General features: G+C 42.3%; 5 non-coding genes across 5 annotated transcripts; all 5 read left to right on the plus strand.

Moving 5' to 3' along the window:
- Window positions 1-1644: 1644 nt before the first annotated feature.
- LOC123500200 lies at window positions 1645-1837 on the plus strand. Its single transcript, XR_006673218.1, has one exon. It is a non-coding gene; the product is annotated as a U2 spliceosomal RNA (small nuclear RNA).
- A 6045-nt stretch (window positions 1838-7882) lies between these two features.
- Window positions 7883-7996, plus strand: LOC123500213. The gene has a single exon (XR_006673231.1). It is a non-coding gene; the product is annotated as a U5 spliceosomal RNA (small nuclear RNA).
- A 4785-nt stretch (window positions 7997-12781) lies between these two features.
- On the plus strand, window positions 12782-12943 carry LOC123500199. Its single transcript, XR_006673217.1, has one exon. It is a non-coding gene; the product is annotated as a U1 spliceosomal RNA (small nuclear RNA).
- A 5674-nt stretch (window positions 12944-18617) lies between these two features.
- LOC123500215 lies at window positions 18618-18733 on the plus strand. Its single transcript, XR_006673233.1, has one exon. It is a non-coding gene; the product is annotated as a U5 spliceosomal RNA (small nuclear RNA).
- A 77-nt stretch (window positions 18734-18810) lies between these two features.
- On the plus strand, window positions 18811-18922 carry LOC123500216. Its single transcript, XR_006673234.1, has one exon. It is a non-coding gene; the product is annotated as a U5 spliceosomal RNA (small nuclear RNA).
- Window positions 18923-20000: the final 1078 nt, after the last annotated feature.

Consider the following 20000-nt stretch of genomic DNA (forward strand, 5'->3'; position numbering starts at 1 on the left):
GTTGGTGACAGTGGTTTCACCCATCCCATCGTGGTCTATAATGGTGTGCAATGTGAGTTGGTAGGCAATATGGTAGATGCGTTACCCTTTTGTGGTGACGCTGAAGTGGCCTAATCTGCTGTCTATGGGGAGAACGAGTTTTCTTTCCTGTATCTGCGTGCTTGTTACAATTGTTGAATGACATTTCACGTTGCTATTACATACTTGAATGGGTAGTTAATGAGAACAAGTGTGTTAAGGTACTGCAGTACATGCAGTATAGTATATCTGGATATCTGACAGTAATTCAGTGGTGCGTCCATTAATGCATAATGTCAAGTGCTTTTGCACAAATACATGGTGCGTCTATTAATGCATTATATAAGGTGCTTTTGCACATATTTACAGAAGAGTACCATGAACGTTATGCTTTATAGGCTTTATTATGCTTCTCCTTTATTATTTATATTGTACCTACATCAGTGTTGACGCACATGCTCGGTTATTATATGTACATAGTTGCAGAGTTCCCGAAATTATACAATGTTTCAGCGTTAAAAAGGTTCAGTAGTTATTGAAGAACCATATGAAATTTCGGTGAGTTTGGACCTTCACCCATCCAAGGAATCTCCGATGTGGCGTCTGTTTTTCTGTTGAGAAATATAGCGAATCGATTGATGGTATACTTCATTTCCGTCGGAAATATATATTTTTCGATTTGACTTTTTGAAATCGAATTTAATGCGCCTACTTGTCACTCCCAACTATCTTAGGGGATCTTTGGGAAATCGGATGTTTTGGGTGGGGGAGCATTAGATCGATCGAGTTATGTCCTTCACAAAAGAGATATTGCATGCAGATAAATTACTTGTAAAATCTTGGGTTACATGACTCTGGTTCATAATAGCACAGAAAACTTGCGTAGCCTTATTGATGCCCAACTTAGGTATAGGGAAGAATATAAGCTCATTGCAGGACTTCTTGTCTATATACACCTGTGAAGCTGCCTGATAAGATTATGGCATGGTAGAGGCAGCTTTTTAGTTATGCTGGTGTATATAACATGCTTACTCTGTTTTTTTTTGCCAGAGATTCTCGAGAAAGTTTTGATCATGTTGATATTCAGTATGTGATGAAATTTCTAATACACTCAATTTTGCCCCGTTGTGTAAACATTCATTATTATTATTTATTATTATTATAGGTTTATAGAGTATCACAACAAGATGTAAACATTCCTTGATACTAAAAACTAAATATCATAAAGCACACAAATGCATTACATCCAGCAGCTTAATCTTTTATCGATTAGATCGAGGAAAAAAGTAAAAAAAAAGTGAGATGGAAACTAATTGCTGCTAGGAATGTCAGTTCCACTTGTAGCTGTCTCTGTATTATGCTTAATATCATTGACATTCATTGTTCCTGGAGTATTTTTGTTTTTCCATGAAAATTTTTATGCAGTGACACCTGCGTATTCATTACACTGGTTAAGGAACCAGTGTAATGAATCTTGAGGATTGAGAATATATTTAATTTCCTATCATAGACTTGAAGTTAATCTGTAAATAAGGCAAGGGTTAGATACCAATAGCATAGTAAATCACTGATCGGCCTGGGTGTTCAGTCTTTGGGAATGTGGCTATTGCGTTCTAGTTGTTGGGTATCGCTTCTCGGCCTTTTGGCTAAGATCAAAGTGTAGTATCTGTTCTTATCAGCTTAATATCTGATACGATCCCCATGTGGGATCTACGATATTAAACTGATTTTTGGACTATGGCGAAGTGCTAGGGGCTTGCTCCACCTTTGCCGCGGATCGGCCCGGTATTGCAGTACTTCCGGGATCGGTCCACTCCCCCTGGGGAGAATTAGCAATACATCTGGGAATCTTAACAATATGCATATCTGCTGCGTCTTCAAAGCAGTCCATGTACTTATTTTATTGGAGTCTTGACATTCCTTCTATTGTCGCTCATCTACACACACACACACACACACACGATATGTGCGCATGATGGTAAACTCCAGAAATCTCCTCAGGGAAAAAAAAAAATAATAATAAAATAAATAAATAAATAATCTAATTTGCAGTAATTACTGTATCCAATTCCAACAACCTATCACGTTAATTTCCTTTTCACCATAGTGAGGTAAAGCATGTTAAAGGTTATCAGTGGTTTTAGGTTAGTGTAAACAGTCACTATTACATGTCAGGTTTGTATAGAGCAAAGTTCGCAAACTTTTTTGGTTTGAAGTACCCTTGGCAAGCTTTGCTAAAGTCCCAGGCACATTTTTTAGGGAGTATGAATTCTAGTTATAAAAGAATTGTAAATAATCACAATTTACAATATGTTTGCAGTTACTGTTAGAGGATAAAAGTCATAAATTTAGCTTTTGGTGTTCTTAAGTATACAGAAAATACTAGTACTTCATAATGAATGAATAAAAATTGAAAAGGCAAATGAATAAACGACTCAAGAACTTGGTTAGATATAATACATAAGTCCTGCCGCCTTTGCAGGCAGACGGGTAACTGAAGAATGAGAAGAAATAGAAAAGAGTGGCAACACCTTTAAACTTCTGCAGCAGCGTAGCCGATAATTACTATGAATAATGTGCAATTTGTGTTGGTTTATCTTTGTTTATCGAATAAAAGAGAGAGAGAGAGAGAGAGAGAGAGAGAGTACGGAAATTGTTTTAGCCCTGAATTTTGCCAGCACCGTTAGTAAATGTAACGGTAGGCTACCCTTTGGTGTCGCGGCACACGTGTCCTAAAGAACTGGTAGAGAGTGTTTGCTATCGTTGCACCACCAGAGACTGTCACCTTCTTTTAAAATGGAATCTATGTTCGAGATTAACGATATGATAGCGGAAATGAATAACTTTGTGTTGGTTATTTTATATAATTGAAATGTATGATTGTGGTTTTTACAATCATTAATACCTTATAAATACTTGTGTTCAGGGTATGGTTAAATAAGTAAACTCTGAACGTTGCTTTTATATAAAATTAACCATGATAACTAATCTTCTGAAGAATGCAGATCTTGCAAAATGTTCACGACAGAATCAATAGAACATGAGTAGGTTTTGCCTTCAGTAGGTAAATCTGAGCTGAACCCTAAACGTGTGCATGGAAAAAGGGTATCCTGACAAACTATATTCTTACTATTTGAGATTTTTGCAATGTAAAATGCTATACAAAATTATGATTCTTTTTAAGTATTTTCGTATTGTTGAAGTAAAGCGTTAAATATATATTATTATGAGTGTATCACAGAAAAAGTGTACATCAAGTATAGACTTCCCATTCTTACTCTGACATGCAGCCAGCGCAGGTGTTCAGGTTTAAAGGTATTGATCCAGAGCTGTGGTTTCCGAGGTGGAGCTTCAACACCACTTTCGGGCCCTCGTCGCTGGCTTCCCTCCATCCCTACATCTCCACACAGACGGCTCCAAGACAGATGAATGTGTGGGTGCAAGTGTCTGGTCGAATGAATGTGCCCTCAGGTTCCGACTGCCTACTCATACATCGGTGTTCTCTGCTGAAATTTTTGCTATTGACAAAGCCATAGATTATGCTTTTTATATTTACTTCATAATTCAATTGTCATTTTTTCGGAATCTATGTCAGCCCTTCAGGCAATAGAGTCCGGCCGCACGGATACAAATGAAATCCAGGGCAACATCATTAATAAGCTGAATTCATGTCATAAATCCTTTTCGCTTGTTTGGGTGCCTGGACATTCCAGTATACGCTGGAATGAACAGGCTGACATGCTAGCACGGTCTGCTGCAGAGCTCGAGGGAGCGTGGAACCTCCGTCGGGATCTTCAGTCATGTCTCTCAGTTGTTAAATCATCAGCAAAACTCCTGTGGCAGAGTCACTGGGATAACCTCCACATCCACACCACCAAACCCATCCTGGGCGAGTGGGCCTCCTCCAATCGCCCCAAAAGGCGGGAGGAGGTGGTCCTCGCACGCCTCAGGATGGACTGCACTCTCCCCACCCACATGCTTCCATACATAGCACACGCCTTCCCACCACAGTGTTCCACCTGTAATGTTACCATCTCTGTTGAGCACATCCTGCTTCACTGTGTGCGTTATCGTGAGGAGAGGCTGCTCTTGGCGGCGTATTGCCAGAGTCGCGGCCTCCCGCTAACGCAGACCATCCTCCTGGGTGACGAACACCCGGATGTGGTCAATAGACTGATGATTTACCTGACTGAGGCCAATTTAATCAGAGAGTTGTGATTTATGTGTATATATTATGTTATTTATTCTATATATTTATGTAAATAAAAGTATGAAAGTGTGTATGTTTCCAATTTTGCTTGATCTAATATGAATGTTTTCCCTTCATGTATATATGCAATACGTAGTGATACTACGTAGCCACCGTGTGTGATTGTGATTTATCTCCCCTCCTCCATGCCCTGACAAAGGACAATAGTTTTGAGATAGGTATAGGATCCCTGTGTGAATGAAGCGTGCATGAGAATGTGTGAAGATACTTAATGTTAAGATATTAAAACAAAAACAAAAACAAATTATATAAATAAAAATAAATAAATAAATAAATCCAATAAAAAACTGTATATATGTTAAAACAAAATAAAAGGCTTTATTTTAAAAGAAATGTAAAACTTTAAAAAAGTTGAAAAATAAATAAATGGCCTAATACCCAAGACGGTGATGGCCAAAAAAAAAAAAAAAAAAAAAAAGCAGGTGGGCTCCGGAGTCGCCACCCCAATGCTTTGCGGCGACGGCGTGGAGGTGCTGGCGTTGGAGCTGCACGTGGGAAGCCTCTGGCTACTGGTGTACAACATCTACAGGAGCCAGAGGCACCAGCTGGAGGCGGGTGAGCTGCTCACCCTCGCCGCCCACACAAGCCTTGTGGGGGTGACTTCAACGCTCATCACGCCGTGCTCCACTCCCTGTCCCGAGCCAACGAGGCGGGGCGGCACCTGGCCGTCCTGCTCGAGGACGTCCCTTACGTCCGCCTCCTAAACACAGGGGAAGCCACCCACACCTGGGGAGGCATGCTCGACCTCACCCTGGTGTTGAGGGACCTGGCGGCCGGCGCTGCTTGGCGGGTTCACCCCACTCTCGCTAGTGACCATTTCGCCACGCTCCCAGACATCCCACCCGCCCCGCCCCGCCCGCTCTCGCGTTGGAACACTAGGAAGGCAGACTGGCCCAAGTTTCAGGCCTCTCTCGATGAGTGGTGGACTGCCTACCAGCCCCCAGCCGACCTGCACTAGCAGGAGAGGGACGTGACGGAGGCCTTACAGCGGGCGGCCGACGCTGCCATCCCTCGTGCACGGAGCCGCCGTCATCGGCCTGACTGGTGGTTCTACAACGAGGAGGTGTGGGAACACAACCACCGCGTTAACGTCCACAGAAAGCTATATAAGAGGTGCCCCAACCCTACCAACTTGAGACTCTTGCAGGACGTGGTGGCTGGCGCGCTGGAGGTGTCCCTGAAGGCGAAGGACGCTAAGTGGCTAGAGTGGTGCTCCAACCTCAGCCAACACACGTCCCTTGGCCAGTTGTGGAGGAGCATTAGTACGGCTTCTGGCGCAGCCCCGCCCCGCCCGGCAGCCCACCCCCACCCCCAACAGGAGGCAGAGAGACTCGTCATTGTGTTCACCGAACGAGGCTCCAGCGACCAGCTTCCCCCCCCACACACGCCGCTTTAACACCATCTCCAGCCCCGCCGGGACTACGCCGTCAGGGCGTCAGTGGAGGAAGCGGACGACACCGACAGGGCCTTCACGCAGCAGGAGCTGGACCGTGCGAAAAGGCGTGGCCGCGGCACAGCAGCGGGGTCGGACGGCGTGCTGTACTCCATGCTGGCCCACGTCGAGCTAGACAGGGACGCCGCTCTGCTGGCCGTGATCAACGCGTCGTGGGCGGCGGGCCGCCTACCACCCGCGTGGAAGGAGGCCGACATCCAGCCCATCCCCAAGCTGAGGGAACCCACCAAGCTCAGGCCCATCTCTCTCCTCAGCTGCACGGCCAAAACGGCGGAGAGAATGGTCCTGGCCTGACTATGGTGGCGGGTGGGGCCACTCCATCCACACGTGTTCGGCTACACACGCGGCGTGAGCACGGCAGACAGCATTCTTGCCTTGCTGGCACAGGCCAACCACCGCCCCACCATCGTCGTCTTCCTCCACCTCGAGAAGGCCTTCGAGCTGGCCAACCCTCGAGCTGTGCACGCCTTACTCGTGCAGAAGGGGGTGCGAGGAAGGCTGCTGGCCTAGCTCCGGGACTACCTGCAATAACGCCGCTCTGAAGTCAAGTTTCAGGGCCTCAAGTTGAGCTCCCAAGAGTTCGAGAACGGGACTCCGCAGGGCAGCATCCTCAGCCCCTGCCTCTTCAACCTGATGATGGGTCTGCTGGTGGTCCTGCCCTTCCAAAACGGCACCGTCCTCCTGAGTTACGCCGATGACCTCGACCTCATCAGCGAGAAGTGCGAAGGCTAAAGATCTCGGCAGAGAAGTCTCGGGCCATGATGGTGAAAGCTGCTGACCTGGCCTGGCAGCTGCGCGTCCAGGGAGTCGAACTGACTCGGGGTGTGGTTGGACAAGCGGCTGTCCTTCACAGCCCACGCCGCCTACCTGAGGGAGAGGACGCAGGCAAGGCTCAACGTGATGTGGGCCATGACGCGACCCACCGCCGGTGCCACTTTCTCCGTCCTGCGCCTGTACTACGTGCAAGCCGTCCGCTCGCCGGTTCACTACAGCGTTCCCGTCCTCGTGGTGTTCTCTCCCAACCAGCAGGAGCGGTTCAAGGTGGTGCAGAACACCGCCATGAGGACCATGCTAGGGACACCGAGTTGGTCCAGCGCCTGCGTCATGCAGAGCGAGACCTGTTTGGTGCCCCTCTCGGTCAGAGTCCAGCAGGTCATGGCCTGCCACTTGGCCCGGGTCCATCATCGCGATGCGGAGGGCGTGACCCAGAGGAGACTGCGGCTGGCCCTGGAGCACGCCCACCACCGCCAGGAGCCCACCGTGGTGCTGCACACCGACTCCAGGTCGGGATTGCAGGCCCTCCAGCAGCCGCAGCCCAGCGACAACGTGAGCCTCGTCACCGCCATCCTGGGCAGCCTCCAGAGCCTCGCCGTGCAGGGGCGGCAGGTGAGGCTCAACTGGATCCCCAGCCATGTGGGGGTGCGAGACAACGAGGCTGCCGACGCGGCCGCTACGAGAGCAGCGGAGAGCCCCCGGGTGACCAGGCCCGTGCCCTTCAGTCTGCGGTAGGTGAAGGCGCGAGCCAGGCGCGCCGCCATCGAGACGACGCGCCAGACACACTGGGAGCTGGAGGCCGGGAAGAGGCAGGCGGCATAGTAAGCCGCCGCCGCCGACTATCAGCCGCTCGACGCCTCCCTGCAGCGGCCCAGGGCGGACGGCGTGCTGCTGCAGCGCGTCAGGCTGGGTTTCTGCACGAAGGAGGAGCTCTATGACGGCTTCGAGTGGCAGGAGTGTGAGCACTGCGGGAGGCAGGATCGCCGCCCGCTGCTGCACAACTTCCTGTCTTGCCCCGCCACAGCCGCCCTCAGACCACCGCCGCCACTACTCGTCCAGCCTGCAGCCGGCGGCCTCCTCAGCAGACGCGAAGCCAGGATGGCCCATCTCATCCGCCACACGCCAAGGGAGGCCATGCTGCAGGTGTTCAGGGCGGCACGTCCTCCCCGCTGATCTGGCCTGACCTGCCAGCGCCGCTCTCTACCACAACACGAAGGCGGCGGAACCACAGCTCGCTGGACCCACAGTGGCCACACAACACTACAACCCCCACCGGCAGGCTGAAGCCCGCTTTGTATACTATTTGTATATGTAATGTATATAAATTTATACAATAAACCTATAAACAATAACAACAACGCTTGATATAACTCTGGTTTCCCTAGAAAATGCATAAATCTTTCGCCTTTTACTAAAGATTTCCGTGGAGGGGAACAACTCAATGAGTCTTAAGAAATTTTTATTGGCCCACATAGTGGGTTTCATAACAAAATGTATATGAAACGGCATTAAGATATTAATGCTGATGTTCGGACGATGATAACAGAATATATAAAGCGTTTTGGTGCCGTCTCTTTGGGAAAGCATGGAATCTTTATTTTACAATGCAGTGGCGGTAATTTGACTTTCCCAATACCTTTTTCAGTAAGAAGTGAAGGTTTATTTGTATATATTACATGTTTATATATATTTACATATACAAAGCACTTACATATAAAGTAATTACGTGTATTCACGATATTCACATGCCCTTGGGTGGCGTGGTGACATCTGCCTCTCGTCGTCGTCATTTCTATGTCGGGAAGGGAAGTAGAATAGTGATGCCGCCCTGAGCACCCACAATATCACATCTGTGAGCACATGCGGCTGGTGAGGAGGCCGCGTTTTTCAGGCTGGGTCTGAGGGCGGCGGTCGCCAAGCAGAGCCTGATGCCGTGATATAAGCATACGTAGTCAATAATGCTTGGGAATCTAGAGAACACTATCAGTTAGGGGCATTTTTTTTTTTATATATTACTGCATACATAACAGGTCGTTGCGTGTTACGATTAAGTGTCTCTTTGTAACATTGAATTCTGCAAATGTGTATACAAAGTTAGCTGAAGATAAGCGATGTTAAGTAAGAGCAGAAAATGCTGTCTGATGCTCTTTCCACCCACCTTCTCCCTCCCGAAGCCCATTGCGGTTCAAATATTGCAGAATTTGTTTTATTATTATTGAAAACACACTTTAAAACTCAATGCTTACGTTTGATTCTTCTGCTTACAATAAAGGGTGATTCGTATTGTATTTAGTTGAACGAAAAAAAAATTGGTACGTATAACCTTTATATCTGGTGAATTGTCAAGTTGTATAATGTCATTATTTTTTAAGAACTGAGAACATAACTCTCTTTATTTTTTATGAATAAGTTTTTGCATAAGATCGTTTTACATTAACGTGCTCTGATTTTGAACAATAATTATTCACAGTCGTATAATTCTTGAAGGTGTATTTATAAGATGAATGTTCTATCTTCCGTATCTAGTGTTGCTAATCCAACTAGGGTATTTATAAAGAATTGAGTTATTTAACATATTTCATCAAGTATATTACACTGTTAACACAACAAATATAAGAATAATTTAATAAAGTAATGTAAATATTATATCTTTCCATATACGTTCTAGTTAATATTACAAGACTATATAATAAAGGGTGTTATATCATTTAATATTTCATATGTTTATTATACTTGTAACACGAAAATTGAGGCAGATAAAAAAATACTGCACGCGTCCTATTAGACAACATCTAACATCTCTACTATCAATAAATTAAAGACTTCTATTAAATAGGGTGGGTTCAAACGCTTTTCGTCATATCAATTCCCTCCCTTAACTGACTGTGTTAAGCCTTGTTCTCAACGCCGACATGTATCTTTTGCTATTTTTTATCGCAATTTGTTTGCTAACTTTTGATCTGGCTAACTGCATGTTTCCTCTCCTCTTGTGGCCTCGCTGTACACCCCTATTCTGTCCAACTCTCTAACGCAAGAGTTTACCAATTTTCTGTCTTTTATACCTTTCTCTGGAATTAATTCCTTATTTATCTTATTGAGGGTTTCGTTAAATTGTATCTCTTGCTATCTTTTATCGCAATTTTTTTGCTAACTCCCCTTTTGATCTTGATAACTACATATACCTCCCTTCCTGTGGCCTCGCTGTACACCCCTATTCTGTCCAACTCCCTAACGCAAGAGTTAATCAATACTCAGTTTTTTATACCTTTTTCTGGAAATAATCCCTCATTGAATTGTTCCAAACTTACGTTCAGAGGTCTGTATACTGTGATGAAGAAAAGGTGTAGTTGTTTTATATACACCATCAACAGTTCATATATATATATATATATATATATATATATATATATATATATATATATATATATATATATATATATATGCACTTATGCACTTAGAAAGCGTCCTGATAGATTAAAACATAGTTCAGCGAGGTACCTTATGCTGGTGTACATGACGTGCTGCTTTTTGTTGTTGCTGGAGATTTTTGTACAAGCTGTGCTCATTTGGACATTCTATGTAACACAGATATATCAAAAGTTAAATATCTATAGCTATTTCCAATCCATATTGTTGACGCGTATTGTAAATGTATCTTTAGGCTTAAAGTGTATTAGAACGTTATGAAGTTAATTGTAATGTGTTGAACGGCTTGCTAGAACCCACTGTATCCTTAGTTTGCAAGGACAAAATGTAGATACATTTGTGTTTGATTGACATGTATTGTGGAAAAAACATTGTTAAAACGTGTTTGGTGAGAAAGTAGACAATCTGCAATATATATATATATATATATATATATATATATATATATATATATATATATATATATATATATATATATATATATAGATAGATAGATAGATATATATAGCTATGGTGCTTGTGTAGTAATGAGGCAGGCAGTGAATAATAAATTTTGCTGTAATTTTAAACGTAATAGTAACGTAAAAATTTATATTGTCCAGAACGAATACTTGCATAAAGTGTTATAATGGCTCCAATCGCGATCTGTGTAGTTTTCATTATTCGCCAGCTAGTTTAATTCACAAGTTAGTCCTGCCTATCTCGTCGCACTGTCGCTCTTGTGGAAGCCCTATTAAAAAAAAAATATATATATATTGATATGCCTACATTCCTCATAATATAAACGTTTGGTTGTTTCACTGTGTCTGATTGAAAATGATATAAAAATATGCAAATATATATTCCTAATGTTGCAAAGTATGGATGTACCAGTGTCCCATCAAAATATTTTTTGTAAGTCTAATAGTACATATACCTTATCACAAAATTGTCAGAGTTTCTGCATAGGATAATGTTCCACGCAAAAAGCGTAGAGCAAATATCACTGAGTAGCATTTACAAAAAAAAAAAAATAATAATAATCGGAGTCTGTGCCAAAATATCCTGGCCAACATTACCGAAACCGAATTTTCCTAACGGAATCACAACAAGTGAACTTGGTTTTTTTTTTTTTTTTTTTTTTTTTTTTTTTTTACGTAGGGAAGAGGACCAGCCAAGGGCAAAAAAAAGAAAGTTAGAAAAAGGCCCACTTGAGCGCTGGCTATCCAAAGACTTCAAAAGTGCCAAAACCGTCAGCCAGAATTAGGGGAGCAAATGCCTCGATACCTCTCTCTTAAAATAAGACAAGTTGTAGGAATTCGGAAATACAGATGCAGGGAGGGAGTTCCAGAGTTTACCAGTGAAAGGGATGAATGATTGAGCGTACTGGTTAACTCTTGTATTAGAGAGTTGGACAGAATAGGGATGAGAGGAAGAAGAAAGCCTTGTGCAGCGTGGCCGCAGGAGGAGGGGAGGCATGCAATTAGCAAGATCAGTAGAACAGTTACCATGAAAATAGCGATAAAATATAGAAAGGGATGCAACATTTCGGCGGTGAGAAAAAGACTGAAGACAGTTAGTCAGAGGAGGGGAGTTGATGAGACGAAGAGCTTTCGATTCCACCCTATCAAGCAAAGCTGTGTGACTGGAACCCCCCCAAACATGCGAAGAGTACTCCATACAGGGACGGATAAGGCCCTTATACAGAGTAAGCAGTTGGAGGGAGAGAAAACTGTCGGAGACGCCTCAGAACACCTAACTTCATAGAAGCTGTTTTAGCAAGAGATGAGATGTGAAGTTTCCAGTTAAGATTATGAGCAAAGGACAGATCGAGGATATTCATTGTGGAAGAGGGAAACAGTTGAGTGTCATTGAAGAAGAGGGGATAGTTGTCTGGAAGGTTGTGTCGAGTTGATAGATGGAGGAATTGAGTTTTTGAGGCATTGAAAACTACTAGATTTTCTCTGCTCCAATCGGAAATCTTAAAAAGATCGGGAGTCAAGCGTTCCGTGGCGTCCCTGCGTGATCTGTTGATTTCCTGAAGGGTTGGACGTCTCTGAAAGAACGTGGAAAGATGTAGGGTGGTATCATCAGCGTAGGAGTGGATATGGCAAGAAGTTTGGTTAAGAAGGTCATTAATGAATAATAGAGAGTGGGTGACAGGACAGAACCCTGAGGAACACCACTATTAATAGGTTTATGGTATGCCTTTTGATCTCAGAAAGTTTTTTAGAGTTGGCACTGTCCATTTTCTAAGTTCATCCTCACTAATATCCATAGTGTTATCCATAGTGAAGTCGTTGTGTAGCGAGTGTGGCGATGGCTCTTAACGCTAGATTTGTTTACGTTTCGATAGAACAATCTCGGTGCATGTTAGACAATATCCTCTATACTATTAATTTCTTAAGATTATTAATTGTGATTTTCTGTATGAATATAATTCATATTAGTTTTTATGGAAAGAAAAAGGCATTAAAACTACGCTTTACCTATTAATGATCTTTTCTATTTTTTGTCCCAGAAATAGAGATGGTAAAGAAGAGCGCTCTACATATATATAAATATTTTAACGTTTTTAGCTTATATGCCACGAGTACATTCTTAGAAAGATTATAACTATTTTATTAAACCATTTAATATTTACAAAACGTGCAGAAAAGTACGTTTCAGTTGACCAACTTACTGTGAAATAATTAACCCATCTGGCGGTTGAAGGCACCTACATAGCACATCGCGATCGGTCCCATTGTTTTGCGAGTGTTCAGCTGTTGAGGGCCCACTCCGTCCCTTTCTTTTAGGGACGGATAACTAACTAACAAACAGCTGTTGAGGGTTGGGTGAGCGGAGTTTGGATAGAATGCATACTTACCTGGCACAGGGGACACCGTGATCATGAAGGCGGTTCTCCCAGGCGAGGCCCACCATTGCACTCCGGCGGTGCTGACCCCTGCGATTAACCCAAATGTGGTTAACTCGAGTGAGAAATTTTTGATAGCGGGGGATTGCGTTCGCGCATCCCCCTAATTGTCTGACATTGAATGCCTTGTGTGGCCTCTAAGTTTCCACTAAGATAGTCTGCGTGATGCTGTCAGAGCCCCGTCCCAGAGGCTCTGCTTATAACTTTGATGGTGACGCAGTGTTTTCACCCATCCCATCGTGGTCTATAATGGTGTGCAATGTGAGTTGTTAGGCAATATGGTAGATGTGTTACCGTTTTGCAATGACGCTGAAGTGGCCTGATCTGCTGTGTATGGGGAGGACAAGTCTTCATTCCTGTATGTCCCTACTTGTTACAATTGTTAAATGACATTTTATTTTGTCATTACGTATTTCAATGTGTAGTTATCGAGAAGTGTGTTAAGGTACGGTACAGTGTAACATATCTAGCATATCTAGATGTTTCTCATAGTAATTTAATGTTAATGCATAATATAAAGCGCCTTTGCACAATTGCCTACTGTGTCCATTAATGCATAATGTAAAATGCTTTTATATATATTTATAGAAGAATACCATGAACGTTAGACTTAATATTGCTACCCTTTTATTATTGATATTGTACTTTAATTACTGTGAAGCGTATCTTGATGCACTTGCTCAGTTTTTTTTTTTTTTTCCCTCCATGTAGGAGAGAGGGCCAGCCAAGATCAAAAAAATATTTAAGAAAAAAAAAAAAAAGATGCCCACTTGGGTGCTGGTTCTCTAGAACAGTGGTTCCCAAACTTCTTTCTGTCATTTCCTCCTGCACCCAGTTCATCCATCCAGATTTCCCCCTTCATGTGTATGAGAGAAAGAGCAGTTAAAACACACTACGACTATTTACTAACTATTTTTCAAATGTACAAATATACTGATAAACTTATAGTTACAGAGTAAAGTGGATAGAGAGCAGTTAGTAACAACTAAGCATAGCCATAGAGAACGGTTAGTAACAAATAAAATGACTTTTGATTTGACTTCGAGATTTTTTAGTTAGTAGGTACTGTAATTATTTGCCCCCTGGTAGCTTCACATTTCCCACAGTTTGGGAACCACTGCTCTAGAAGAAAGAAAACTGTTAGCCAAAATTTGGGAGTAAATGTCTTGATACATCCCTCTTAAAAGAAGACAAGTCGTAGGAAGATGGAAATGCAGCAGCAAGTAGGAAGTTCCAGAGTGTACCTGTGAAAGGTATGAATGATTGAGAGTACTGGTTAACTCTTGTATCAGGGAGTTGGATAGAAAAGGGATGAGAGGAAGAAGAAAGCCTTGTGCAGCGAGGCCACAGGAGGAAGGGAGGCATGCAATTAGCAAGATTTGTAGAACAGTTAGCATGAAAATAGCGATATAAGATAGAAAGAGATGCAACATTTCGGCGGTGAGAAAGAGGCTGAAGACAGTCAGTGAGAGGAGGGGATTGATGAGACGAAAAGCTTTTGATTTTACCCTATCTAATAAAACTGTATATGTGGAAACTCATTAAGCATGCGAAGAGTACTCCATATGGGGCAGGTAAGGTACTTGTTAGAAAGGCGAGAAAACTGGTGGAAACGACTCAGAACGCCTTACTTCATAGAATCTGTTTTAGCGAGAGATGAGATGTGAAGTTTCCAGTTAAGATTATGAGTAAAGGACAGACCGAAGATATTCAGTGTGGAAGAGGGAGACAGTTGAGTGTCATCGAAGAAGAGGGGATAGTTGTCTGGAAGGTTGTGTTGAGTTGATAGATGGAGGAGTTGAATTCTTGAGGCATTGAAAACTACTGGATTTTCTCTGCTCCAATCAGAAATCTTAGATCAGAAATCAGGCGTTCTGTGGCATCACTGCGCGATCTGTTGACTTCCTGAAGGGTTGGTCGTCTCTGAAAGGACGTGGAAAGATGTAGGGTGGTATCATCAGCGTAGGAGTGAATAGGGCAAGAAGTTTGGTTAAGATCATTAATGGATAATAGAAAGAGAGTGGGTGACAGGACAGAACCCTGAGGAACACCACTATTAATAGATTTAGGAGAAGAATTGTGTCCGTCTACTACAGCAGCAATAGAACGGTCGGAAAGAAAACTTGAGATAAAGTTGTAGAGAGAACGATAGAAACTGTAGGAGGGCAGTTTGGAAATGAAAGCTTTCTGCCAGACTTTATCAAAAGCTTTTGATATATATAACGTGACAGCAAAAGTTTCTCCGAAATTTCTAAAAGAGGATGACCAAGACTCAGTAAAGAGAGCTAGAAGATCACCAGTAGAGCGACCTTGACGGAAGCCATACTGGCGATCAGATAAAAGATTGCGAAGTGACAGTAGTTTAAGAATTTCCAATTCAGAATAGATTAAAATAAAATTTAAACAAGCAAGAGATTAAAGCTATAAAACGGTAGTGTGAGGGATTAGAACAGTCACCCTTTTTTTGGAACAGGCTGAATTTAGGCAAACTTCCAGCAAGAAGGAGAGGTAGAAGTTGATAGACTAAGTTGAAAGAGTTTGGCCAGACAAGGTGCAAGCACGGAAGCACAGTTCTTGAGAATAATAGGAGGGACACCATCAGGTCCATAAGCCCTCCGAGGGTTTAGGCCAGCGAGGGCATGGAAAACATCATTACGAAGAATTTTAATTGACAAAAGTCAGTGGAAGGAGGAGAGGGAGAGACAAGCCCAGAATCATCCAAGGTGGAGTTGTTAGTAAAGATTTGAGAGAAGAGTTCAGCTTTACAGACAGGAGAGATAGCAGTGGTGCCATCAGGATGAAATAAAGGAGGGAAAGATGATGAAATGAAGTTATTGGAGATGTTTTTGGCTAGATGCCAGAAGTCTCGAGGGGAGTTTGAGTTTCAAAGATTTGACATTTTCTGTTTATGAAGGAGTGTTTGGGAAGTTGAAGAACAGACTTGGCATGATTCCGGGCAGAAATATAAAGTGCATGAGATTCAGGAAGGCTCAAGTACCTTTTGTGGGCAACCTCTCTATCATGTATAGCACAAGAAAAAGCTATATTAAACAAAGGTTTAGAAGGTTTAGGTTGAGAAAAATTAAGAAGTGAAGTTATTGGAGATGTTCTTAGCCAGAAGTCTCGAGGGGAGTTTGAGTTTCAAAGATTTTGACATTTTCTATTTATGAGGGACTGTTTGGCAAGTAGTAGAACAGACTCGGCATGATTCTGGGCAGAAATATAAAGTACGTGAGATTCAGAAGAGGGAAGTCTCAAGTGTCTTTTGGGCCACGTATCTATCATGCAAAGCACGAGAAAAGTGTGTGTTAAACCAAGGTTTAGAAGTTTTAGGTTGAGAAAAAGAATGAGTAATGTACGATGAAGACAATCACAAGATACAGAAATGAGATTATGATCGGAGGAGCCCAACGGAGATGATAGGGTGACAGCATAAGCAGACGGATTAAGAGGTGAGGAAGAGATCAAGAATGTTGGGCATATCTCTAAGACGGTCAGGAATACGAGTAGGGTGTTGTACCAATTGCTCTAGGTCATGGAGGATAGCAAAATTGAAGGCTAGTTCACCAGGATGGTCAGTGAAGGAGGGGAAAGCCAAAGCTTGTGGTGAACATTAATATCTCCAAGAATGGAAATCTTTGCGAATGGTTAGAGGGACAGAATGTGCTCCACTTTGGAAGTTAAATAGTCAAAGAATTTACTATTGTCAGAGGAGTTAAGGGAGAGATAGGCAGCACAGATGAATTTAGTTACAGAATGATTATTGAGTCAAAGCCAGATGATGGAAAACTCAGAAGATTCGAGAACGTAGGCACGAGAGCAAGTTAAGTCGTTGCACACACAGACGCAACATCCAGCTTTGGCACGAAAATGAGAATAGAGAAAGTAAAGGGGAACAGAGAAAGGGCTGCTGTCAGTTGCCTCAGACACCTGTGTTTCGGTGAGGAAAAGAAAATGAGGTTTAGTAGAGGAGAGGTGGTGTTCTACAGATTGAAAATTAGATCCAAGACCGCGAATGTTGCAGAAGTTAATGTAGAAAAAAATGTTGGAGGTGTTAAGACATTTGGGTCGTTATCAAGAGAGGAGCCCGACCTGGGGACATTTCTGGTCACCTTCAGAAGGGAACTCCAAGACTGAGGTTGGAGTCGCCTTTTTTTTTTTATTATTTATTTATTTTTTATTTTTTAAGTTCAGGGTGTATGTGTGATAAGTACATGTAGTTTTCTGTGAAGAAGGAGAGTTGTCTTTAGAGGGCAGGCTGTGACTGCCCCCGTGAGTTGTGAGACACTAAGGGAAACGTTCAACGAGATCACAACTAGCTTTAATGGAAGGTTCACAGTACCATCTGAACTATAGTGTTATAGTGTTATTAGACCTCGCTGGGAGTAAATTATCGTTTCGGTAGGTGTCTACCGAAATGGTGTTGTGTACTTGTTTGGAGAGTTCTTGATACTCTACTGTATAAAGTTTCGGAGAGGTCCAGAAACGGTATAAGTTTCAACATAAGTAGTTATTTAAGAACTATATGAAATTTCGGTCAATTTAGATCAACCCAACTAACGAATCTGCGTGGCTTTTTTTTTTTTTTTTGTGAGAAATGTAGTGAATTGATTGATGGTATACATCATTAACATCGGAAATGTATACTTTTGGAATTATGACTTTCAATTCCAGCTTATTTTTTTATTTTATTTATTATTATTTTTTTTTATGGAAGAAGGGAAGCTTGTTAAGGGCAACAAAAATAAAAAGAAAAAAGGCCTACTTGATATCCAGTTGCCTAGAAGAGTCATAGAGTTAGCCAAAATGTGAGATGGAGACTAATGGATATTAACACTTAAAACCATTTTATGGATGTTTCTGCATACGTACTTAACACATCCATGCGTGTATTGATTAACTGTCTCTTTATAACTTTGAATTCTGCAAAATGTGTATGTCTTGAAACCTCCCTCTTAAAGAAGTTAGTTGTAAGAAAAGTAGGCAGAGAGTTTCAGAGTTGTTTGTTGTTAAGGTTAACGTACAAAATATGCATACATTTATATTTCAAAAAATTATATAGTATATAGTACAATACAGGCGTCAGCTGGTTGTGAGGCGCGGTGAAGACATCGGGGAGGTGGTGCTGCTCTTAGCACCTATATCAGTAAGTCTCATGGGATGCTGTGGATAAGCAGGGTAGAGTTCACCTCGTGACTGCTCAAGAGGCCGCCGGCAGGGTCTGGATGGCTACGGCTGATCTTGGTCCGAATCGGGCGGTGGTGAGGCAGGATAGGAGGTAATAAACCAGTGAAAGGCAACTGTGCGCTCCTCAGTGGGAACACACCTGTCCCCACAAAGTCCTCGCTCAGCTGTTTACGGATGGGGTAGCCGAGCCTTACTTGTTGCAGCAGCACGCCGTCCTCTCTGGGCTGCTAGTGGGCTGTGTCTAGAGGTAATAGGGGGTGGCGGCAGCGTACCAGGACACCTGCCTCTTGCTGGCTTCTAGCTCCCGGTCCGCCTGGTGGGGTGGGAGCGTTGAGCCATGGTTCTCCTCACCCTCGCCTAATCCTGTCGGCTGGGCGGCACGTGTCTGGTGATGGCAGAAAATGTTAAACAAGTGTATGATTCTTTATAAGTATTCTAATATTGTGGAAATAAAAGTAATGTATGTAAAGTATTATGAGCGGTATCACAGAGAAAGTGTATGTTAAATATAGACGTGCCTTTCTTACTCAGATATGCAGCCTGCGCAGGTGTTCAGATTTAAAGGTATTGATCCGGAGTTGTGACGCTGAGGATGACTCTGGTTTCCCTTTAAGCCGCATAATTTTTTCGCCTTTACTAAAGATTTCCGTGGAGGGGAAGAACTCAATGACCTTTAAGAAATTTCTATTGGGCTACCTAAAGGACTTCATAACAAAATGTATATGAAACGGCTTTAAGATGTTGATGCTGATGTTCTGCCTTTCAAGACTTATGAACTTATGAGGATAACTCTGGGTTCCCTTGAAAATGCTTAAATCTTTTGCCTTTACTGAAGATTTCTGTGGAGGGGAACAACTCAATGAGTTAAATTTTTATTGTTTCACCTAGTGGGCTGCATAACAAAATGTATATGAAATGGTATTAAGATGTTGATGCTGATGTTCTGGCTTTGATGACACAATGTAATCTTTTGGTGTCATCTTGGCTACGTGTTTCTGTTGTGAAATCATATTAGAATCCCTATTTTCCAATGTAATGGGGGTAACATGACATGCCCGTGCCTGTTTCATTAAGAAGTGAAGTTTAATTGTGTACATATTTCATGTTCATACACATTTACATACACATACAAAGTACATGCATGTACAGTGCTTACGTATAGTCACCTGCCCGTGTGTGACGTAGCTAGATTTACCTAGCAGAGCCTGATGCCGTGATATAAGCATACGTAGTCAATAATGAATGGGTAACTAACGGACACTAACACTTAAAACCATTTTATGGATGTTTCTGCATACGAACTTAACACATCCATGCGTGTATTGATTAACTGTCTCTTTATAACTTTGAATTCTGCAAAATGTGTATACAAAGTTAGCTCAAGATAAGCGATGTTGTCTGATGCCCTATCCGCCCATCTCCCTCCCATATTCCTTTGCTGTGCAAATATTACGGAATATGTGTTATTATTCAAAAGGCATTTGAAAACTCAATTCTTACGCTTGATTCTTCTGGGTAATTCGTATTGCATATAGTTGAACGAAAAAAAGACTTTGTTATAACCTTTATCTGGTAAAATTTCAGGTTTAATATAATTATTTTGAAGTACTGAGAACATAACGATTTCTTTATTTTTTTATAAATAAGTTCTTACATAAAATCGTTCTACATTAATGTGCTCTGATTATGAACAAGAATTATTCACAGACTGATAAAAGTATTGATAAGATTAATGTTCTATCTTTCCATTTCTTGTATAGCTAATCCAACCATGGTATTTATAAACAAAAGAGTTATTCATCATATTTCATCACGTTTACTACACTGTTAGCATGATAAAGAAGAATTGATAAGATAATGTAAATTTTTATTTTTATTTTTTCATATCTGAGAGAGCTAATCTCACAAGGCTATATAATAAAAGATATTATGTTATTTAACACTCTGTATGTTTATTACATTAGTAACACGAAAAT

Source organism: Portunus trituberculatus, chromosome 50 (genome assembly GCF_017591435.1).
Source record: "Portunus trituberculatus isolate SZX2019 chromosome 50, ASM1759143v1, whole genome shotgun sequence".
NCBI classification, from domain to species: domain Eukaryota; kingdom Metazoa; phylum Arthropoda; class Malacostraca; order Decapoda; family Portunidae; genus Portunus; species Portunus trituberculatus.